A 26,099-nucleotide genomic window follows, 5' to 3' on the forward strand; every position below is an offset into this window, starting at 1 on the left:
CAAGTTCTCAAAATAGTTCATAAATTTTAAGACAATAAACTTTTCAACATGCATCACCCCCAAAAAAGAATTAATCAAGAAATCAGACCTACTAAGGTAGAGCCTTTATTTTCAATTACCAAACAGTATTTTCCAAACAGTTTGCCTAATATAATGTTTCACTGCAATTTATACAGCCTAAATATATTATCAAACTGCCAAAAGACACCCTTTTTCATGATATACCACAACTGCCCACGAACTAGCCTTTCTTTAGAATCTATGGTACTTTCAAATTAGCACCTTAAAATAATGTATATTCACATTTGTAATTAATGAATAAATTTTTCTGGAAACACTGGAAAATAAAACCTAGCCATAATTTTCACTCTGCCCTCCTGGCATCAAACAGGCTTAGCACCACTAATGTCGAGCAAGTATGGTCTTCTCTTTACAGTATGATGTAATAGAGAATATTTCTACAATAATTTATTATACTAGATCCCAAAAGTTATTAAAATAAATCTTGGGCCATAATTAATAGCAAATTATTAGAAATCTCAAAGACACAGAGTAATGGTTTTAAGTGTATTTTTAATCCCTTAAATCCATCTGAGAACCCCCTGTTTTAAACCTTTTCATTTGAGGGTAGGTAAGGCCCAAGTTTAAGATATTTTCTCCAATACACAGACATACATATAGACAACAGCATAAATCTTTTAGTCCTTCTGTGAGAGACCCTTAATCATTACCATTCTATTGGATGAATTAGAATTATTTTCATTTTTCCTCTCAACTATCAAGATACAGTCCCACAATGAAATAATTTAAATAATCAAAATTTTAAAAAAAATGCTCTCACTCAACTCTAAGATTAAAACTAAAGAAGTCACCCAACATAATTAGTAAATGTGTGTTGAGGACTTAATCTGGCTCATCATTAAAGATGTTTTATGAAGGAGAAGTCATAGAAGACAAGCTTTGGTCGTGTAGTTGTTTAAGATGATGCAAGACGGTATCAGTACAGAGGAGTGGAGAAGGCTGGACTGAACTGGCCTAACCTGTACTCAGTGCAACATGGCTTGTATCTGCCTGTGTCATTTTGTATCGCCTAGAAATATAAATCCTTTATATATGTTTTTCTTTTGCTTATATAGAGGCAATTGGCATTCAAATAATTACTAATGTATTAGCAACAGTTCTACAATAATTAAACTTTCAGTTTTACTATTAAAAGTATGCAAAATACACAAAGGTGACTTTCTACAAATATATAGGAACATAATTCATGTACTTTGGACCAAGACAAAAGTCAATGTGCCAATTATATTTTCATAGCTCTGTGATATTGGAGAAGGAAATGGCACCCCACTCCAGTACTCTTGCCTGGAAAATCCCATGGACGGAGGAGCCTGGTAGTCTGCAGTCCATGGGGTCGCAAAGAGTCGGACATGACTGAGTGACTTCCCTTTCACATTTCTCTTTCATGCATTGGAGAAGGAAATGGCAACCCACTACAGTGTTCTTGCCTGGAGAATCCCAGGGACGGGGGAGCCCGGTGGGCTGCCGTCTATGGGGTCGCACAGAGTCAGACATGACTGAAGTGGCTTAGCAGTAGCAGCAACTCTGTGATATAGAACTCCTTAGTAGGCTATATCATTATTTATCACAACTTACTGAAACTGGTAAAACAATCTATCATTCATTCTAAAATATGTATTCACCATCCATTGTATATCAAATATGCTCTAGGAATCAGAGATACAAAAATGTAATCTCCTGCCCTCAAAAAGATTAGTACCAGAAGGTAATAGTCATAGTAAAAGAAGAGTTGTGCCATAAAAATATATTTAAAATAACAAGTGGAAGCATGCTAGTAGAAGTCTACAGAAAAAGGCATTTGAACTGAGACTTGATGGATGGGTTGGAGTTTGCAAAAGTGATACATTGCTATTTATTATGAAATGTAAGTATTGCAGATGGAGAGAACCACATGGGCAACAGTGCAGAAGCAGGGGAGAGTGTGGTACCTCTAATATTGTATAGCATAGAAGTGGAGGGAGAAAATATGAGGCTAGCAGGGGCCTAAAATTTTTTTTATTCCATGTGAAAATATTTAGATTTTTATCTTAAATGTAATAGGAACAACTGGAGAATTCTGATGAGAAGAGTGCCTGGAGGAAATGTGGAGAGTACAATGCAAGGGAGGAGGGATGCATATGGCAGACATTCACAGAGAAGCAATAGAAAAGCCATTGGCTGAAAGCAACAACTAATAATTCCAGTTGCAGATGCTTTTTTAGTGGCAAACTCAAAAGAGAAAAATAACTCATTCTTTCTTACTTCATTGGGACAGGGTTTCATTCATTTTCTACCTATTTATGATAAGAGCAAACATTATGAAACTTTCCTTGTTCCACCAAGTTTTTCATGGAAGCAGATACTGCCTCTGAGCCCTAAGTGATCATACATTTACATGTCTAAGTCCTCGATTAGATTCTAAGATTGGGTATTAAGGAATACATTTAAGTCTTGCTGAGTTTTGAAGATGAATTGCCAATACCCACGACTTTCACTGTATGGTATTAGATATCAATTCAATCTGTTAATCTCAGACTCAAATATTTCCTCCCACTAAAGAAAACCCCAAATAACTTGTGTATAATTTCCCAATTAAAATTTTTCATTAATTTTCATTATTATAGGTCTTAAAATACAAACATTTTTAAATCTCAGCATTCTCTTTTTTTATGTTTGCTTCAAATATGGAAACAAGTAATACAACATTACAATTGCACAAGTTAAATAAATTTACTCAGCAGTGAAATATGAAACATAAATAACATATACCAAAATTTTGTATAATCAATAAATTGAAGTGCTCATGGAAATGCTTTCTGATCCATTCTTCAAATTGGTGGGTTAATTGCTTCATTTTTAAAATTTTTAGGCTGTGAGTCATTAAATGTCAAGTTACTTTATGTAAGTAGCATCTTAAGTGACTGAGAACATTTCTACACAGCATGAACAATAAGATTTTAAAATGTCAACAACAGCAAATAATGCTAAAGAAAAATTGAAAATTGAAAATATTACAAAAATTTTGTCCAAACAGAAGTATCTCATGATTCATATCTATGTGAAACTTTTTGTAATTTTTATGATTATTTTCTTTATATTTCTTAAATATAAATACATAAATTTTATATAAATATGTACTATTATAAAATAAATAAGCATGTATATATAAATATATATTATGTACACATATATATAATTTAAAATATTTTAAACTGTGGGATAATCTGTCATGTTTCATGAATGCTTAATTTTAAGAAGTAGTAACTATGAAGAGATCAAAGTCATTTCAATAAAGTCTGTCTTAATTCCCCCAAACTGTTAAACTGATAGCAGCAAGATAAAGTCAAATAAAAATGTATGAAGTACCTATTCTAACGAAGATATTAGGCCAAGCATGGAAAATTGAGGATAAAAACTTAGGTTTCTCTTATATCTAAACACAGAGCTAAATACTTTCACATATTATTCAATCATTATATCAAGCTATGAAATAGATAGTGGTGGTTTAATCGCTAAGTCACAACTCCATGGACTGTAGGCCTGCTAGTCTCCTCTGCTCACGGAATTCTCTAGGTGAGAATACTAGAGTGGGTTGACATTTCCTTCTCCAAGGGATCTTCTGGACCCAGGGATTGAACCCATATCTCCTGCATTGCAGGCAGATTCTTTACTGCTGAGTCAGCAGGGAAGCCCCTAGTGAAGTAGATGTTCTAACCAATTTCCAAGTGTGGACATTCTGGCTCTGGTGAGACTAAATCAGGGTCAGCACTACAATCTGAAGCCAAATTCACTATCCCCACGCCATTTGACACTCTCACTATAGAGATGACTGTTTGTAAAACAGAGTAGGATCCACATAGATAGAAATATTTGCTATCTGACCCTTTATAGAAAAAGTTTGTCCATCCTGGTTGAATCTATCTAACTTGTTTGTTGTAGTCTTACTTATGAATCTAACTTCATATTTTCCAAATGCATTGCCAACTATTTTAACTATGGTTACTGAATTATCTAAATCTTTTTGTATTTTGCTATGCTATTGTTATTATTAAACAATTCACATACATACACGATGTATTTCTGGACGCTAGTCATCTCCAGTATACATTTCAGGTTCAGATGTCTTTTTCTTTTAAATTTCTTTTAAAATTCTATGGGTTAGCATGGGGTTTATAAACTAATTGGGACAAAATTGACATCTTTATTATAATACTAAAGTATTAATATGAGGAACTTATTGGATCATCACAACTATTTAGACTTCCATTTTAGGTTGCTCAGTACTACTTTCTTCATAGGCATCTTTAACATTTCTTGTTAAATTTATTTCTAGATAGTATATAGCTGCTGTTTCTATTTTGATAGACTATCTTAAATCATATTTTGTGTTAATTACTGGTATAGAAGACTATGTTGAATTTTAAAATATCCTTATATCTAGCTAATTTAATTACTTTCTCTTATTGGTACTAATACATGAAGTGAAGTGAAGTGAAAGTCGCTCAGTCATTTCCAACTCTTTGCAACCCCATGGACTATACAGTCCATGGAATTCTCCAGGCCAGAATACTGGAGTGGGTAGTGGTTCCTTTCTCCAGGAGATCTTCTCAACCCAGGAATGGAACCCAGGTCTCCCACATTACAGGTGGATTCTTTACCAGCAGAGCCACCAGGGAAGCTAATAGGTTTTCACCAATTCTCTTGGATTATCAAGATAAGTAATCATGTCATCTGTAAATACTGTTTCATCTTTTTTTCAAAGTTTAGACATTTTGTGGGTTTTATTTTTGTCTTTTTTCATTTGTTTAGTATCTCTAGTAAAATGTTAAAACAGTGTCAGTGATAGAAGTAGTTCATAAATTTTTATTATTATTATTCCTATAATATGGGAAAGTCTTGACTGCTTTTTTATTTTCTTCTCTTGTTATTGTTTTCTTTTTTTAATGTTTCTTGAGGCTTTTGGTTATTTATATTTTTTCTATAAAATTAACTGTTCTACCTACACTGAAACATAGAAACCCTTTAAATGCTTTTCCTCCTGATTCCTGAAGTTCCTCATTAATTTTTTTCTTCCTCATCTTCAGTGGCATGATAGACTGAGTAGTTGTGTGCCTCAAAATTCACACATTGAAACCTAATCTTCAATCTGATGTCATTTGGAGGTGTGGCCTTTTGGAGGTGACTAAGTAATGAGGGCAGAACCCTCACAAATGGGATTAGTACTCTTATGGAGAACACGACAAAGAGCTCTCACCCATTCTGTCATTTAATGAGTACAGGGAGAAGCAACCAAGAATTGGGCTTTCACCAGACTCTGAACCTGCAGGTGCCTTGATCTTGGATTTCCTGGCCTCCAGTTGTGAGAAATAAATGTTTGTTGTTTAAGCCACCCAGTCTAGTATTTTTGTTAACCCCAGTCCTAACATTTTAGACATTTGGCAAAAAGAATCATTTCGACATTCTTTTCAAAATGAAACAAATTATTTTTAATCAAATGTTCTTTCATAGTTTGATAATTTTTGTTAATTTTGTTTTTATCTTTATTAGTTTTCTTATCTACTTTTCTTGAGATTTTATTATTCTTTTTTCAGTTTTCTGAGTTACACTATAGCTGTCATTTTGAATTTTATTGCATTGTAAGTCAGAGAATAAGGCCTGTTTGGTAATTCAAATTCCTAATATTTGTGTTTTCTAATATGAGTGGTAAAGGTAAGGTAAAGTCGCTCAGTTGTGTCTGACTCTTTGCAACCCCATGGGCTGTAGCCTACCCTCTGTCCATGGGATTTTCCAGGCAATAGTACCGGAGTGGATTGCCATTTCCTTCTCCAGAGGATCTTCCTGACCCAGGGATCTAACCCGGGTCTCTCACATTGTAGACAGACGCTGAACCGTCTGAGCCACCAGGGAAGTCCAAAATGAATGGAGGGATGGCAAAATATTTTCTCCTTCTTTATGAAAAGAAATATGACCTTGAGAGAACTTTCTAGCTTAGTTTCCATGGAAACCTATGTCAGCTGCTATATCGCTTATCATAAAAATAAGCCCTTATTTGTAAACTGAACCTAGTCTGGGGGTACTGTGGCTGACTATAAATACCTTGTGGAATTTGAGTGAGGTACATTTTTGCAACTGGTGATATTTTTTGCTTATGGGCTATTATAAAAGATACTGATTCCTATCTGGGACATGGGAAATGTTAGAGTAGGTCTCATTCTTACCCATGATCTCAGATTTATACCTGAGCTGTCATCTCACAGTGCTAGAGAAAGACTTTAGCCCTAGACACTTGTGGGAACTGTCATGTTAAAGAATCACCTGATTGTGCCCAACTGATTCACTTTGTTTATTGCATTATATCCTTCTAATGAAACCATTGTCAAGTGTAGCCTATTAGGGTCATGTGAGACTGACTGCCCAGTTGAGCCTAAAACCAGTAGTGGGTATTGTACACATGGAGGTTCTTTTTCATCCATGCATTTACAAAAATGTAATTGGCTTCAATATTCTGTGATATATAGAAGGCTTAAGGGAAAACTGTGTACCTCCTGCATCTTGTCCTATAATCTGAAGATGTAACTAACACCTGAGTCCCCTCTGGATGATGCCAGAGTTGTCTTAGTCATGATAAGCCTACAATAACAAAGTCTGATGCAAGTGAGAATTTTGAATGAGATTAAATAGCAGTCTTTCAGAAAGAATTAATAAAAATGAACAAGCCACTATAGCAAAAGAAGTTGGACAGAGTTTGTTTTTTTAATATGTGCAAAAGAAAATGTTTCAAAAACCTTTTAATGATAAGAATTCTGAGGCAATCTTTTTCTCAAAAGATAGGTAAGCAATGTTACCTGTTTGAAAGAGAATGTAAATGAAGCATTCTAGTACATAGATAAGAAGACCTAGGTGGACTTTAAAAAACATTATGTGCTATTTCCTCTCACTCATGTAGTATGCTTTATATTCTGCCCATGTATTGGGTCCAAGTTATAAAAAGTTGAATTTTTTTAGTTATTGCACAGATACACATATAACTTGGTCTAAAACAATTAAATTAGGAAAAGCCAGTTATGGATGTTCTTCATTATCATGTTTACATTCCATTAAACATCTAGCTAGTTTGGCGTAACATTTTATTTCATGCTTCACAAACTATGAATACTGAGAAAATTACCTTGAAAATGTTTATTCTGATATGAAGAAAATCACACTGCTAATTCCAGCATCACGTTTTACGTTGGCACAACTAATTTCTTCTTATGAATTATCTATGACATTTTGTAAAATATGTGTGATTCTCTGATAGCTGCCCTGTTTTTCATATCCCAGAGCAGCGCAGATACTGACTAAGAAATCTGTAATTCCATGAGCAGGACACACTGAACAAACTAGGTAATGCTGGATTTATGGCGGATATTTAGTAAGTACATATGTGCCTGACAAAGCAACAGTTTAGAGAGGCAATATTCAAGCCTTTAGGATCAGATGTCATTTTCTAAAATACCTGGTACCCTAAAATATCATGCACCTCAGAATTTCCCTTCTCATTTGAGCTAGTGTATCAGACATGACATTCAATAATACTATTTCTAAATTACTAAGTCTAGTTCCAAAATATGCAGAGTCCAGTGAAAAACAGAATGAATGTCCCTTGTGCAAAAAACAAGAACAAAAGCTCTGTCCTCTCCTCCCTAGTCTTTCTTTCTTTTGTGTGCTATGTAATGTCCTGCTCTTCTGAGACAGGTTGAATGCAGACTCACACAAGCTTTGGCCTGCAAATCAGAGCACATCACACGGCTGCCAGTGTTTTAGCCTCCGCCAAGCCAAAGGGCGGCAATGATCTTGGCATGTGGGGGGCAGTGGGTAGCCTGGAGCTTATCCTGGTAGGTGGTGAATGTAGAACCACACCTGAGGGAAAGCTTCAAGCCCCAGAACATTCTCTATTATCCTATCAGACTTTACTTATGCAACACAAATTCAAAGATAAAAATTACAAGACAATGACTGCAAAGCATTAAACCGCAAGCTTAAACAGGTATGTGGGCACATTGCAGGGGCAGGATGCTTCTGAAGACAGGGCCCTATACAATTGCAATGGCCACACACCCATGATTGAAAGTTGTCCCAAATAAAGTGTTTCACTGGCCCCACTCCAAGCTTAAGGAGTTAAGCTTTGAAATTCAAAATAGCCCAAAGCACAGGTCTAGCTTTGTCTATTACTATGTTCTGTTATCTTCCGTTTTTTCTTCAAAAACAACTACATAAGAATAATACACATACCTATATAAGGATTTACATAAAATAAGCTTATTTACATAAATAAGCTAAAGAAATACCTTAAAATGTTTGCATGACATGGCAACATCTTAGCAAATGGTCACTTTATTTTAAGTAAATTATTAGTGCTCACTTGCTAAGATTTTTTTTTTTTCAAAGAAAAATAGAGGCTTTATCTAGTGTGTAAACTAGCCATACAAACATTACCTTCTGAAATAAGGACATACTTTGTAAAATTCATGTATAATACATGGTGTTAATGAAAATCACTCAGTCGTGTCCGACTCTTTGCAACCCCATCGACTGTAGCCTGCCAGGCTCCTCTGTCCATGGAATTCTACAGGCAAGAATACTGGAGTGAGTAGCCTTTCCCTTCTCCAGGGGATCTTTCCAACCCAAGGATCAAACCCAGGTCTCCCACATCATAGGCAGATTCTTTACCAGCTGAGCCACCAGAGAAGCCCAAGAATACTGGAGTTTGGTAGCCTATCCCTTCTCCAGTGTATCTTCCAAACCCACAAATCAAACCAGGGTCTCCTGAATTGCAGGTGGATTCTTTACCAGATGAGCTACCACAGAAGCCCATAATATATATAATATGTAAGTACTGGACAACTGAATATGGGGAAATTCTCTAAGAAAATTAGCAATAAATATAAATAAAAATATAGAAGTGTTCCTATCCATAGAATATCTGCATCCGCACAGCAGAAAACACTTTGTTATTATCTTAAACTGTAGCTTTCTTTTTTCACATGTGTTTACCTACATAGAATCCTATCAGTTTGAAAAGGATGTTTTTCAATTATTTTACCAATTAATTTAATTCAGCTTAAATCAATTTCATGACATCGTTTTTAATAATGATGGAAATTATATGTTCTGAAAGATATTATTTATAATAGTGAAGTTACTATAATGTGGTAATGCTATAAGATATTGAGACATTTATAATTATTTCAATATATGTATATCATAAAAGACTTTCAACAATATATCTTAAAAGCTTACCTTAGACTGTGGATATTTTTGTCAACCTTTTGAAAAAAATTTTATTATTTCTACACGTCATTCCAAATCTTTGTTGTGACGAGACAAAGAATCGAGGAACATACACTCACGTGACATACATAAATGATACATTTAAATATCATAATTAAAGTCTTCCTTAGGAAAAGAGTAAATTTTGTGGAAAAAAAGTACTTTTATTTCATCCTTTCAGTCGAACGTGGAAGTATTACCTTGAAGAATACTTTCTACAAATATTTTTCCTCTGCTCATTATCGGCACAGATGAATCACTAGATTACTCAAGATTGCCACCAACTTGGCTAATGCTAAACACTGCATGGATTGATCAACTAACAAATTCTTGCAAATTATAAACACAGTGCCTGGTATGATGTCATGGTTTTGGAGTCTGAGGATCATAATTAAGTTCCATACCACAGTACTTTTAAGGACAAGAAAGATTTTGAGACACAATTTCCTCATCAGTCAAAAAAAATAATCACATAGCATGATTTCATTTCTTTTAAATAATACCATTTGCAGCAGCATTGATAGGCCTAGAGGTTATAATATTAAGTGAAGAAAGTCAGACAGGCAAAGACGAATATCACATAGTATCAGTATCACTTATATGTGGTGTGTGGGTTAGTCACTCAGTTGTGTCTGACTATTTGTGACCCCATGGACTGTAGCCTGCCAGGCTCCTCTGTCCATGGAATTCTCCAAGCAAGAATACTGGAGTGGAGTGCCATTTCCTTCTCCAACTCATATGCGGCATCTAATTTAAAAAGTGATACAAATGAAGTTATTGACAAAGCAGTTACAGATATTGCAAACAAATTTATGGCTACCAGATGGGAAACGTGGAGGGGAGGGATAAATCAGGAAGTTGGAATTAACAAACACACAATACTATATACTTATATATCTAATATGTAATTACTTACAAGACTATATATGAGATAGATAACCAAAAAGGACCTCCTATAGCACAGGGAACTCTACTCAATATTCTGTAAAAATCTGTATAGATAAAACATCTGAAAAAGTATAAATATAAATATATATATGACTGAATCATGTTCTACAACGAAACTAACACAATATTGTAAATCAACTATATTTTAATACATTAAAAAAAATGGAATAGACATTAACATGTACCTCTCAGAGTTGATGAAGAAAATACATGAGAACATAGGTAAAAATGATTTTACAACATTGATGTATTTCCTTTCATAAAAAGAATCATTGGACAAATACACTTTGGGGGAGATAAGTTCACAGGAGACTTGCCATCATCTGGTGCTCCACCTCCCACAGCTGGAGGAGGCCACAGTAGTGGATTTCGAAGGAAATAAAACCAGAGTCAAAACAACCATCCTTCTGCTCTTATTAACAACATTGGCCATTTTTACACTCAAAGTGTTATAAATGTTTTCTAATATGTAATTACTTTAGGGCAATAAAGTGCATGGTGAAAAAATACAGAAGTGTAAACAAACACTTAAAGGAATCAATACAGAAAAAACAGTCAGCAGTACACTTGGTCTTTTTCTGTGAACACAGAAAAGCACACTAAATAAGGATATTTACTTCTTAATCTGAGGAAGTGGCGGGGGGCAGGGGGTGTGGAATTTAACTCTAAAACCTGGATGTTTACTTACCCTAGCTCCCCTTGATCCTCACTAATGGTGTTCAGAGGACAATGTTGTTTTTGTGTTTATATTGTCTTATTTTGTTTTTAAAAATTCTCTGCTTTCATAATGTTTTCATTAGCCTAGGCTAAACAGGTATGTCACTCCTGCTAATGATTTTGAATTGTTTTCTTTAAAGCCAAGAAGGTTTTAAAACCCCCTTCTTCCTAAACCCCTTTTTTCCTGCCCCTCCTTTTAATTTCCTGTTTTTATTCACTGACTTGCTGCTTAAAGAAACAATTGCTGCCAGATTGGAGAGCGCTGTGAAATGAATGGCTTTGGTATTTATCCCTTCTTTTGGCAAAACTCCTTTGTGTAAGTGCATTAAAGCCTGCTGAAACTAATGTTAACACGTGCACATTTCACTGAGTTTCCCTGGAAATGAGGCATGCTGGAGGAACGGCATGATTTTTTCACGATGGAACGAAAGTATCTTCAATCAAAACAAAATTAAAATGCTAACACTGCTCCCTCCTCCTTGCTTAAATATTACGTCAAACCACATTCATTTCAGGTTTTTAATTTATTACATGAAACAAAGGATACCAATACTTCCCCCTCTAATATCTGCTGATGTTTTTCAACAGTTAAGTTCTCCAGACAAGCAATAAAATGCTGCTCTCATTTTTATGATATGGCAGTTCTTTCTTCTGGCTTTTAAATAAATGATAGGATGCCGTCTGTGAAACAGCAAGTGGGAGTTTATGGGTTGCATTTTTATTAACCTCATATAATCAGTCAACTAGTCTTTCTTCCCCAAGCACAGGTAGGGTTAGAAGTCAAGGTCAGGGAAGTTAGCCATTACAAATCTGCTAAATAAAGTAATTTTATAGTCTGAATAGGAAATCAGAGATTCTCTTGAGTTCCTAACATCTCTGAAGTTACTGGAATTCCCAGGTGGTACAGTGGTAAAGAACTCACCTGCCATTGTAGGAGACGCAAGAGATACAGGTTCAATCCCTGGGTCAGAGAGATACCCTTGAGAAGGAAATGGCCACCCACTCCAGTGTTCTTGCCTGGAGAATTCCATGGACAGAGGAGCCTGGCAGGCTACAGTCCATGGAGTCACAAAGAGTCAGACACAATTGAGCATGCACTAGACTTGAAAAAAACATTTAGTTACCCGTGCCCAGAGGTTACCTCTAGTCTCCATCTCCCTTTTTATTGTACTCAAAAGAAAATAAAAGTAAAGCAAACTAAAATATACTCTATTTAAATGTTATTTTTTGTCTTCAAAATGCTTTTCATTTTAGGCACACAGGACTGCATACTGTAAGCTCAAGAATGGGCAAAATGTCTTCCACCAACTATAATAAAATGGTATTTCTGGAAAGTTTTTGCAAATGCAGCATATGGAAGTTCTCTAATTTTTTTTTTTTTTTTCTGCTCATCTTGAGAGGAGTAAGAAAATGTTACAAGGTTTTTAATTGGTAGTTATCTAGGATATTTTTCACTTAACCTGAGAAAAGGTCAATTTCCTATTACCTTTACTTCAATCTTGCCACCATTTGGAACTAGAAACTATGAGTATCCATATGTATACACACACATTACCAATAGAAAGCAGATGATCCTTAGTAAATGAGACAAGTAACTGAACAACAAGCAGTCTTCACTGCCATTAAACTTGAAATTAATCAGAAAGAGGTCCCAGGTACCCTAACACTATTTGCCTTGATACTTCACAAATACAATTCAATGACATATCTCTTTAATTCTAAAAGATGTAAACTATACTATCAAAGTATCACTAACGTATTATATTTAGAATTCAATCATTCTTTCAATAATGACTAAACCAAAAATAGTCTCAGTATTTGACTCTCAAGGCACTTTTGAAGTCTAATATATTCTATTCAAATATTCCCTCTTTCACCTCAGGAAAAATGTACAGACAGCATGTATGATTTTTGCACTTTCAATTCTGCATTGCCAGTGGAATTCTAACTTTAATAAAGGCCCAGAAGCCAGTGTGCTTCTGGATAAACCAGATTCAAGGGTGGAGATGGGTATAATTTTAAAAAGGCCTCATGGTATATGCAATAAAACCTTAGAAGCTTGAGGCAATTTAGTGTGAATATAAACAACCCCGTACATTTCAACAGCCTCCAAGTTCATCTTTAATAAAATATGTGCAATGTTTAGTATCCTTGGCATTACTAACATTCTAGTCTGTATAATTATTTCTTTGGGGTCAGGAGGTTATGTTGTGCATTAGAGGCTATTTAGCATCATCCCTGGACTCAGGGTCATTCAATATCTTAAAACAAAAAGTTAAATGGTGTTACTTTGTTCATTCACCCAACTTAAAACTTGTGAACTCTTACCCTCTGCAGTTAACTGCAATGAAGCTAGTGTATATTCTTTTATTAATAGCATTAAGAATTGTGGTTAAAAAGAGAGAAATGCTTGTTCTACTTGAACAAGTAGATAATACTACATAATACTTGTTTTTACATAGAACAATGTTCTATACTACTTATAATAGTATTTTAGAGAGCTAAAACGAAAGTTACAGTTTTTAGAGCTGACAGTAAAATTTTTATTTCATCCCCTCCATGAATTCATCATTCCTCCATTATTTAGCCTGGCCAGCGAAGACAGCGTTTGACTACGATGTTTCAGTACCAAGCAACGTCTTGAATTTTACATAGTATTGTCAGTCCCATTACAGAAACATTTATTGGCAATGTTCATAGGTGCATGAATGGCTCAAGGCCTTTGGGAAACAAAGGTGAAGTCATTAAAGAAAAGTTATGACCAACCTAGATAGCATATTGAAAAGCAGAGACATTACTTTGCCAACAAAGGTCCGTTCGATGGCATCACCGACTTGATGGAGGTGAGTCTGAGTGAACTCCGGGAGTTGGTGATGGACAGGGAGGCCTGGTGTGCTGCGGTTCACGGGGTCGCAAGGACTCAGACACAACTGAGTGACTGAACTGAACTGAATGCCTTGATACAGAACACTTAGAGAATGTGCTGGCAAACGGCACTTGAAACAGTAGTGTGGCTCACTTGAGGGAAGAAAACTGCTGATTAATACACTAGAATTCTCTGACAATAAATTTAGTAGTGACTGCAGCCGTGAAATTAAAGATACTTGCTTCTTGGAAGAAAAGCTATGACAAACCTAGATGGCATATTAAAAAGCAGAGACACTACTTTGCTGACATAGGTTCATCTAGTCAGAGATATGGTTTTGCCAGTAGTCATGTACGAATGTGGGAGCTGGACCATAAGGAAATCTGAGTGCTGAAGAATTGATGCTTTCAAACTGGTGTTGGAGAAGACTCTTGAGAGTCCCTTGGACTGCAAGGAGATTAAACCAGTCAGTCCTCAAGAAAATCAATGCTGAATATTCACTGGAAGGACTGATGCTGAAGCTGAAGCTCTAATACTTTGACCACCTGATACAAAGAGCTGACTGATTGGAAAAGACACTGATGCTGGGAAAGATTGAAGGCAGAAGGAAAAGGGGATAACAGAGGATGAGCTCGCTGGAATGCATCACCAACTCAATGGACATGAGTTTGAGCAAGCTCTAAGAGATGGTGATAGACAGGGAAGACTGGCGTGCTACAGTCCATGGGGTCACAAAGAGCTGGACACAACTCAGTGACTGAACAGCAAATCCTCTAGACAAATAAACGATATGGACTTACCCCATAGGCAGATATACACCTATGTAATCTTTCTCTTAAAATTTCTAAATTCATAGACAGCCTTCTAATTCCATGATTTCTATATTCAAGAATTCCATTCTTTGCATGGAATTCATCTTGTACAACCCTTGATTTAGGGTTGTACAAATTTAATCATAGTAGGTTTTATTTTTAAAAATCAAATATATACATATATTTGGAGATATATCTTTAGTGTCAATAGGGAATATTCTTTCTTCCAAATAAACTCATATAGATCATGGTTTTACAACCCTGTACTACTGACATTTCAGTTGGATCATTCTTCACTCATAGTAGGGAAGGGGAAAATGGCAGGTGTATTGTGAACCTCTGCTCAGTAGGTGCCATTAGCAACCCCCAGTTCTGACAATCACAAATGTCTCCAGGATTTGTCAAATGTCTCCTGGAAGGCACATTTACTCCATTTGAAAACTATAGCTATAGAAAATGACAAAAGAAAGTCTGATATAATTGGCCTCTATTATCAACAGGTTTTACATTCTCAGATTCAACCAACTTCTGACTGAAGATATTTTAAAAATTCAAGAAAGTTCCACAACTTGAACTTGCCACACTGGCAACTATTTACATAGCATTTGCATTGTATTAAGAGTATTAAAAATCTAGAGATGATTTAAAGTATACATTGAGGTGGGAGGGGGCATGCCTAGGTTATATACAAATAGTATGCCATTTTATATGAGGAACTTGGGCATCCTCAGATTTTGGTATCTGTGATGGCGGGATAGGGGTCCTAGAACTAGTCTCCTGCAAAGATACTAAAGAATAAACACAAAACTATGAGAGAAAATATAAATGACCTGGGGTAAAGTGATAACTTTTAGATACAAATCAACAGTATAATCCATGAATTGTTCTCCTTTCCAAAGAAAAATGTTTTCATGGGAGAATTTTCTAGAACAGAAACAGCTAAGGCCATTGTTTCGATCTCCCATTTTGAGAGGTACAACTCAATATTTTCTCCTACCTCCCTATTCTCATTGTAAGAGTGAAAAATTCTATTTTTCATAGATGACTGAGAATTAGACAATAAAGTTATTATATCCCAGCAGCTGCTTTTTAATCTATTTTTTTCATCTTCCTTTTTACAAAATTAACTTTCCCTTTAAGAAATTAAATCCTCCAACTAGAGTAAGGAACAAACTGATATCTTCATATCAACGGGAAATACATCAACTAAAAAAGAAGTGAAGCATTGTAACAGTTAGTTAATAATTGAATATAGTTCCATCTGCAATATAAGCAAGTTTGTGCTCTTATGGAAAATGTTAACTTGATATAGTACTGTAATGGGAAATCTGTAACTTACGGACAAGGTAAGGGATATATTGGCATCAGATACAAAAATCTGCTAATACTCATATTATACAGATACTGAAAACAATATAAAGCCTGTTTTTCTCTTCTCTGCCATTCTGTTGTCCCCAGTCTTGCTCTATAGAACCAAGTGTTTCATCTCTCTATTATCATTCATATTTCTTAGTCTTATTTTCAGTATACTAGAAATCTATTTGCTTCCTGTATTTATTTCCTTGTTTCCTGATATGTTATCCATTCCATTCTGGGGGCCACTCCTCCCCTTAACTCTTAGCAGGTAGTCTGATAGAAATAGTGTTTTTCCCCTTAACATAGAACATCTGATTTTTTAGCTAGGCAGTTGGTCATGCAGAATAAATACTATCTTGATGGTATATGTGGCCATCTAACAAACCTGGAAGAGGATGGAAGTGAAAGTTTTGAGTGGCAGCCTTTGGAAAAGTTTTTAAAAGAGAAGTTGCCCCATACTATTGTTAACGTTTCTCCCTTTCCTCAAACTTGTTACCTGGAATGTAGATTTGATGGCTGGAGCTCTGGCTGTCCATTTACACAATTAGTATGAACACATTATGTCAGAGACACCCAAAAGGAATGCTGAAAGGAAACTCAAGTGTTGACTTTGTAGACCAGGAGTGCCATATCAGCCCTCATCTGCCTCAAGACTTGTATATAAGAAACAAACGTATAATGTTTTGTTTCTAAAACCTTTGTGATTTGGGGACTCTGTTTTTCACATAGGAATCTAACCTTAACAGGTGAGAATCTACTCTGAATGGAGCATATGATCTAAGTCTAAGTAAAAAAGTTGATCACATTTCTCTGTTTCAGAGGGAGACATTTACTACACCAGTATCTTGTAAGAAAGCATACTTAGAGCTATCTCGAATCCATACTTAGCCAGAAAAATGTTGGTAAGTGAACTATAAAGATGCTATCCCTGTCACAAAACCTCTAAGTATATTTTGGTTTAAATATCAAAATTCATATGACCTACAAAAAAGAAGTGGACTGTTAGATACAAAGAATAAGCTAGTGGTTATCAGCAGAGAAAGGAGAGGGAGAAGAGGCAATATAGGGTAGAGGGAAGACAAGGGGATTATTATTGGACTATATGAAATCATGTGTGTGAAAATTTTGAAAGTTACAAAGCACTGTAAAATTTAAAGAATCTTTCATTCGCTAAAAAAAGTACTTTAAGTACTAATAAATATCTTGGACATAGGATTTCAAACCAAAATAAACATTAATAGAGACTTCACATTAGTTCCAGGACAAACTTTGAAAGAATAAAATAAGAAATGTTCTACAAACAAATATGTTTGTGAAATACCACATACAATTTGTTCCCTGTTGTAGTATCTTAAAAAACAATAGCATTGATATGTCAATAATCATGCTTTAAAGAAAACTAGCTGGTTTTCTTTGCATTTTCTCAAATAATTTTTATGACAAGAGCTTTTTCATATTACTTATTTGTGTGTGTTACATACTCTAGGAAATACTATAATAAAGATTTTTTAAAAAAACATGTTAGAGTGAGGCCAAAATTCCTCACAATCTAGTTCTTAAATATCCCAATAAAAGTATATACCCTATACTTCTTAAAATGTTTTTAGAAATAATAAATGTTAATATTAACAAATGCAAAGAAGACAAAGAAACAATCAAAAACATTTCCCCAATGGACTCTAAATTCTCTCATAAGAAATCACCATATCAAACATGGAATGAAGCTGATTCTAGGCATTTCTCAAATCACATATATAAAGATATAAAGACATACAGGTAAGTAGGGATATTAAATAAATGTTAGTGGACAGGCGACAGATAAGTAAATGACCTTTAAATTTTGCCTTATGCTATATTTAAAAGTTATTTTAATAAAATGAATTTATTTTTAACCGAAGCAATATAAACTTGGAGACCCTGAAAATATTGGTAAGATACAAGTAAATTTTTCTTTCACAGATAAAATATTAACAATCTCTGTAAAGGTCAGATACAATTTTGATAAATAGTAAGAGTTTCACATCATTCTTAGACTAAATAATTTAAACTACTTCAGACAATGAACTTGTACTTCCAGCACTAAAAGATGAAGAAACTAGCTCACTTAGCTTTTGTTCCACTTCTACTACATTCAAAAGTGTTGAATACATTTTTTAAGCCCCAGTATGGTCTTGCAGTGTGTGGATTATAGTCTTTAGTTCCACGATGTTTTCCTCTTTATATCTTTGAGTATTTTTGTGTTCATCATATTCTTCAAAACTCCAGTCATGCTTTATTTTACTCTATTTCCACATATAGTCAATTTTATCTTTATTACTTTCTCTTTTCTTTAAGTGATTCTTTCAATCATATACCATAACCATAATCTCTAGTTGGGTTTCAAAAGTTATATTTTTTTAATATCATTATGTCACTCTCTTTTTAAAATAGAGGTGACATTTCTTGACAATTTCTTTGAACTTGAAGAATTTTTTGTCTAAAATCTTGTTTTCACCCTACAAGTAATGGTCCCATATTGTGTATTCTTTAAGTATCTTTGCCTTCTCTTGTAGTTTCCATTTTTAAGGTCATGGATTTTATCTCCCCACTTAGGAGTTATGTTCAAACCATGACAGCTTGTGTACTACATACTGTCAAATGAACATATAACGCAACAAAGAAGAAAAGGGGCACCAAATTTGGTTTCTTTTGTCTTGAGTACAGTTCAGTTACTCAGTCGTTTCCGACTCTTTGCGACCCCATGAATCGCAGCATGCCAGGCCTCCCTGTCCATCACCAACTCCAGGAGTTCACTCAGACTCACGTCCATCGACTCAGTGATGCCATCCAGCCATCTCATCCTCTGTCGTCCCCTTCTCCTCCTGCCCCCAATCCCTCTCAGCATCAGAGTCTTTTCCAATGAGTCAACTCTTTGCATGAGGTGGCCAAAGTATTAGAGTTTCAGCTTTAGCATCATTCCTTCCAAAGAAATCCTAGGGCTGATCTCCTTCAGAATGGACTGGTTGGATCTCCTTGCAGTCCAAGGGACTCTCAAGACTCTTCTTCAATACCACAGCATCAATTCTTCGGCACTTAGCTTTCGTCACAGTCCAACTCTCACATCCATACATGACCATTGGAAAAACCATACCCTTGACTAGATGGACCTTTGTTGGCAAAGTAATGTCTCTGCTTTTCAACATGCTATCTAGGTTGGTCATAACTTTTCTTCCAAGGAGTAAGCATCTTTTAATTTCATGGCTGCAGTCACCATCTGCAGTGATTTTGGAGCCCAAAAAAATAAAGTCTGACACTATTTCCACTGTTTCCCCATTGATTTCCCATGAAGTGATGGGCCCAGATGCCATGATGTTCATTTTCTGAATGTTGAGCTTTCAGCCAACTTTTTCACTCTCCTCTTTCACTTTCATCAAGAGGCTTTTTAGTTCCTCTTCACTTTCTGCCATAAAGGTGGTGTCATCTGCATATCTGACATTATTGATATTTCTCCCGGCAATCTTGATTCCAGCTTGTGCTTCTTCCAGCCCAGCGTTTCTCATGATGTACTCTGCATATAAGTTAAACAAGCAGGGTGACAATATACAGCCTTGACGTACTCCTTTTCCTCTTTGGAACCAGTCTGTTGTTCCATGTCCAGTTCTAACTGTTGCCTCCTGACCTGCATACAGGTTTCTCCAGAGGCAGGTCAGGTGGTCTGGTATTCCCATCTCTTTGAGAATTTTCCACAGTTTATTGTGATTCACACAGTCAAAGTATTTGGCATAGTCTTGAGTACCCTCTTACTAAGTTGGCTATTTCATTTAGACACAAGCCCAGCCCCATCCTCACTCCTCCAATAATCAGCATTTAACCAGTACTAGCTGGGCTTCCCTGGTGGCTCAGCCAACAAGAATATGCTTGCAATGCAAGGAGAGGTGGGTTCAATCCCTGGGTTGGGAAGATCTTCTGAAGGAGGAAATGGCAACCCACTCCAGTATTTCTGCCGGAAAATCCCATGGACAGGAGAGTATGGCGGATGACAATCCATGGGGTCACAAGAGTCAGACATGACTTGACGACTAAACCATCACCACCACCAGTTGGGTGTTGCTCATTGATCTGGTGATTGCTGCTTCCTCTCTTCTCTTCACCCATCTTGACATCCAGGACTCTCCTTTGCATAGGAGTTCAGTTACAGACAATAAAAATGACTACCATGGTTTCTCCATTAGCATCACGTTCACTGCTATCTAATTCGTTCTCACATTCATTGTGAGAATGAATTAGCTTTCTACACAGATGCCTCCTGACTCTGTAATAATCTGTCTTAGAGCTCAGATGTCCTCATTCTACTCCAGGGATGATGAGATAAACTGCAATCACTGCAACACCTGCTTTTACTTCCACTTTTACTTCCTGACCCAAGTACTGAACCTGGGTGTCCTGCATTTGCAGGCGGATTCTTCACCATCTGAGCTACAAGGGAAGCCCGACTCCCCCTTTTTCTTTCTATGTAGCTTCATCTCTCAGGCTATTCTCTGGCTCACACTTGGTAGTGGTCAGAGCTACTGGCAGTGTGTTCTGGTTGTTGCCAATATTTGTACCACTGATGCTCTCAATAGATTTTGAAGGACAACAGGTTAAAACCTTGCTTTTGCCTTCCATAGCCAGAAAACTGACTCCAGGCTTATAATCTTTAAAACATTGCATGTTTTTAAGGTGTGTGTAAGGATAGTTTGAGTATTGTCAGAATTTGTCTCTGTTTATTTTTAACTTGGGGTTTCCCTGGTGGCTAAGCAGTAAAGAATCTGCCTGTCAATGCAGGAGACACAAGAAATCTGGGTTCAATCCTTGGGTCATAAAGATCCTCTGGAGAAGGAAATGGTAATCTACTCCAGGTTCTTTGGAAAGTTCTGTGGACAGAGGAGCCTGATAGGCTACAGTCCATGGAGTTGCAAAGAGTCAGACAAGGCTTACTGACTTAACAACAACAACACAAACAATTTTTAACTAAGTCAGCAAACATATCTAGTATACTTAATCTAGACCATGAACTATGCAAGGTAGCAAAAAATAGAGAAATAAGGGTTTTTTGTCTTACAATCGAACACTTCACAAATCCAGTACTGAAGATAGACATGTAAATAAGCAATGTGTGTGTGCACGTGTGTGTACATGTGTGTATTTTAATGACACAAATACACCAATAGAGGTATGGGAACTAAGAGGAGGGAGCAAAAGAATTGCATATCACTGCAAAGAGAAGATGATATCTGAACTGTGGCTTAAAATATTAATTAGGAATCTACCAAGCAGAGGTGGACAGGAAGAAGTAGTTATTGAGAAAACTGTCTTCAAAAAAAGGCATGAAGGCATAAGATATCTTTATTGGTTTGAGGACACTCAGTGACATTTTCTTTCTGGAAGAATGGGTGTGTATTGGGAGGAGAGAAGTGTGTTTGAATAAATAAACTTGAGACAATAATGTTAAGGACATTAACTTTTAACACAGAGAAATTAATAGGGGATGATGAATGACTTAGTTTTGAGATTCTAATGAAGTAGGAAATGCAGGGCTGACCTTACATAGCAAGTCTCTCTCAAGCACCAGATGCTACTTTGCTAATACTGCAGAGTTTCAGTCTAAGGCATTTTGTCATCACAGCTTCAACTCTGTCCTCTCAAGCACAGCCCACTCATACAGAGCAATTCTATTATGTCTTAAGCTAGTTTTATTCTCAGATGCCATAGTATGAAAAATGTTTCATTCCATTATTTAATTAGCTTCACTGCAATATATAAATAGCAGGTACATTCACTCAAGACCACAGTGGTAGGCACTGTCTCAGCAGGGGAAGAAATTGGTCAAATCTGCTTTTGAATTATTTTGTTACACTTCACTTAAATTTGCCAATTATGGGTTCCTTTCAAATATTCTTTGAATTTAATAGAAGTCCTAAGAAACATAACCTGCAGTAGCTCTTACTGCAAACCTTTAATTTCTTTCAAACCATTTTACCAATCTTTTTTTTTTTTTTTTGTAATTTTCTGCTCATAAAATCTCAGGCAGTTATTTTGAATGAAGTTTATTTTTTCCCCATATTTGTTGAGTATTAAACCAAGATAATGAGTTCTTGAGGTTTTTGCTTCAGCTTCTTCGAATGTACAATTAAAGGCAGATCAGAAAGTCACTATATTCAATTCATTCAATAGCAAAACAACTGAAAATTTCCAAACTGAAAATAAGAGAAGCCAGGGACCAAATATTGTAAAATGGATAAATATACTATAGAGAAATCGCAGTATGGGGAGAATATGACATAGTAAAATGAGTAATGATATTAAGGAAAGAACCAATAAGTTACAATAGCTAACCCTTGTTCTTTAAAACCTTTTATAGAATGGTACTGTAGGATTTTACTATTCTGCAAAGACTAATCTATATCGACTAGAAACAAAAATATGGTGAAATTAACTTTATTGAGTGGACACCTCCTTATATAAGTTCACTTATATGTGTCGATATATGACAAATCCACAGAAACCAAAAATCCAGTGTTGGCTAGGGCTAAGAATGGATAGATGAAATAATATTTAATAAGCACGGGGTTTCTATTTGGGGTGGTAAAATGTTCTGAAATTTATTGTGGTAATGGTTACATAACTTGGTGAATAAATTAAAAAACACTAATTGTACACTTCAGCGTGGTGATTTTTATGGCATGGGAATTATATCAATGAAGAAAACAAGGTAACATAATAGAAGACTAGGAAAAGAGTTGAATAGACCCTTCACAAAAGAGGAAACCCAGATGGCCAAAAGATATGTCTTTTTTTTTTTAATGCTTAACTTCATCAAGCAGCAGAAAAATGCAAATAAAATGACACCAGTACATATCTATTAGAACAGATAGAGCAGAAGAGAAGTAATACCAAATCTGGGGAAAGATGTGATACAACCACTACTCTCATATTCTGGCAGTGCGTGCGTCCTAAGTCACTTATGTCATGTTCATTTCTTTGCGACTCTATAGACTGTAGCCCACCAGGCTCCTCTCTCTATGGGATTCTCCAGGCAGAAATACTGAAGTGGGTTGCCATGCCCTCCTCCAGGGGATCTTCCTAACTCAGGGATCAAATTGATGTCTCCTGTGTCTCCTGAACTGGCAGGCAGGTTTCTTTACCACTGAGCCAGTTGGGAAGCCCATTCTGACAGTAAGTATACTTAAACACTTTATAAAAACTTTTTGAACTATCTACTAAAGCTGAACAAACAGATACATAAAACTCTTCAATTCTATTCTTAGGTGAGGACCTACTATACAATAGGTTTACACTGATAAAAGCACAGGTACTAAAATGTTTATATATGCATGCGTGCTCAGTCATGTCCAACTCTGTGCAACCCCATGGACTATAGCCTGCCAGATCCTCTGTCCATGGAATTTTCCAGGCAAGAATACCGGAGTGGGTTGCCTTTTCCTACTTCAGGGGACCTTCCTGTCCCAGGGATCAAACCCACATCTCCTGCATCTCCTGCACTGGCAGACAGATTCTTTACCACTGCACCAACTGGGAAGCCCAAAATGTTTATAGTATCACTGTTTATAATAGCCAAAAAAAAAAGCAAACCTCACTGTTAATGATGTTTATCAAAACTGAATGGATATGTAAATTGTGGCATCAGTTCAGTTCAATCGCTCAGTCATGTCCTACTCTTTGTGACCCCATGAGCTGCAGGACGCCAGGCCTCCCCGTCCAACTCCAACTCCCACCCAAACTCACGTCCTTTGAGTCGGTGATGCCATCCAACCATCTCATCCTCTGTCGTCCCCTTCTTCTCCTGCCCTCAATCTTTCCCAGCATCAGGGTCTTTTCCAATGAGTCAGCTCTTGGCATCAGGTAGCCAAAGTACTGGAGTTTCAGCTTCAACATCAGACCTTCCAATGAACACCCAAGACTGATCTCCTTTAGGATGGACTGGTTGGATCTCCTTGCAGTCCAAGGGACTCTCAAAAGTCTTCTCCAATACCACAGTTCAAAAGCATCAATTCTTTGGCGCTCAGCTTTCTTTATAGTCCAACTCTCATATCCATATATGATCACTGGAAAAACCATAGCTTTGACTAGATGGACCTTTGTCAGCAAAGTAATCTCTCTGCCTTTTAATATGCTGTCTAGGCTGGTCATATCTTTCCTTCCAAGGAATAATCATCTTTTAATTTCATGGCTGCAATCACCATCTGCAGTGACTTTGGAGCCCAAAAAATAAAGTCTCTCACTGTTTCTACTGTTTCCCCATCTATTTACCATGAAGTGATGGGACTGGATGCCATGATCTTTGTTTCTGAATGTTGAGCTTTAAGCCAAATTTTTCACTCTACTCTTTCACTTCATAAAAGTATGTAACAATGAGAATAAAAACTGAAAGCTAGACACAACAATATGGATGAATCTCACAGATATAATGTTGATTAAAAGAAGTTATGAAAACCTATGTACTTACCTTCTCTTGTATATAAAGTAAAAATCAGAAGAAACTAATCTGTGCCACTGAAAATCAAGAAAGCAATGACTCAGAATGTGAGAGATACTGACTAAAAAGGAGCATATAGCAGCTTTGGAAATGGTCTTCATGATCTACTTCTGTATCTCAGTGCTGGTTACCCAGTATGCGTAGTCTGAGAAAATCCATTGAGTCATAAACTAATAATCCATGGATGTTAACGTAAGCATATTGTAATTCAGCTTATTTTTATGGGTAAAAAAGGTTTTTAAAAAAATTAAAACAAATTTCTTGATTAAAAGATTCTTTCCATAGCCAATTCTTTTCATAAAAATTGTTTTCTTAAATGAATATAAAGATGAAAAGACAAAACTTTAAGTGCTCTAAAAAAAATTCCCCCAGAGTTGCATTTTTCAGTTTATATAATACAGTCTGCTGAAGTTGATCTATTCTAAACAGTTTCTCACCACTGTGACAGTCCAAAATCAACAGCTTTTATTTATACATGTAAGGTCCTTCCAGGGTACGTTTGAATCATCAAAGACAGACAAAGATGTGTTTGATTTCACTTAAGTCTATTTGGTTAAATCTTCACTCTTAGAACATCAGTAAAGTCATGTGTGATATCGAATGGAAAATATTTCAGATTATTTGCTTTAGCAGATGGCCATGTGACACTGTGTGATCTATTATTTATATTTTAAAGACATTTCATTTTAGAACTATATAATTTTGTTCTCTGTTTTCTTCCTTACTTCTTAGGTATACACCCAATACATAAATGTGTTTTCAAAAGTATAGGAACTAGAATATTTATGCCAACACTGTTTATTGTAGGCCAAAACTGCAAAATTCACTATTAATGATGCCTATCAACAGTGGAATGGATAAAATGTGGTATATTTCCATAATAGTAGTATATAACAATAAGAATAAAAATCAAAAGCTGTGTACAACAATATGAATTAACCTCACAGACATAATATCAATTGAAATAAGTTCAGTTGTTCTTGAAACATTCATGAATTTTCAAGGTTTAATTATTTATGCCTGAATAATATTCTGGTTGTATGTTTGTGTGTGTATGTATCACAATTTGTTTATCTATATATCTGTTAACACTTAGGCTATTTTCATGTTTTAACTATGGAATCATGCAGTGCACAATTTACATGACAGTTCAAATATCTCTTCGACATAATGATTTTGTTAGTGGATTTGCTGGGTAATATGGCCGTTTTTTTTGGCTGAAACTCCAATACTTTGGCCACCTCAAGCAAAGAGTTGACTCATTGGAAAAGACCCTGATGCTGGGAGGGATTGGGGGCAGAAGAAGGGGACGACAGAGAATGAGATGGCTGGATGGCAACACCGACTCGATAGACATGGGTTTGAGTGAACTCCAGGAGTTGGTGATGGACAGGGAGGCCTGGCATGCCGCAATTCATGGGGTTGTAAAGAGTCGGACACGACTGAGCAACTGAACTGAACTGAACTGAACTGATGGCTGTTTTATTTTTATTTACTTGAGCAACTTCCATAC

General features: G+C 35.9%; 1 protein-coding gene across 7 annotated transcripts in view; it reads right to left on the reverse strand.

Annotated features, from left to right (window-relative positions):
• Nucleotides 1-26,099, reverse strand: part of PRR16 (proline rich 16) — a 280,803-nt gene that overhangs the window by 1,596 nt on the left and 253,108 nt on the right. The gene's annotated exons all lie outside the window — the stretch shown is intronic.

This window comes from Ovis aries, chromosome 5, assembly GCF_016772045.2.
Source record: "Ovis aries strain OAR_USU_Benz2616 breed Rambouillet chromosome 5, ARS-UI_Ramb_v3.0, whole genome shotgun sequence".
In the NCBI taxonomy this organism is placed as follows: Eukaryota; Metazoa; Chordata; class Mammalia; order Artiodactyla; family Bovidae; genus Ovis; species Ovis aries.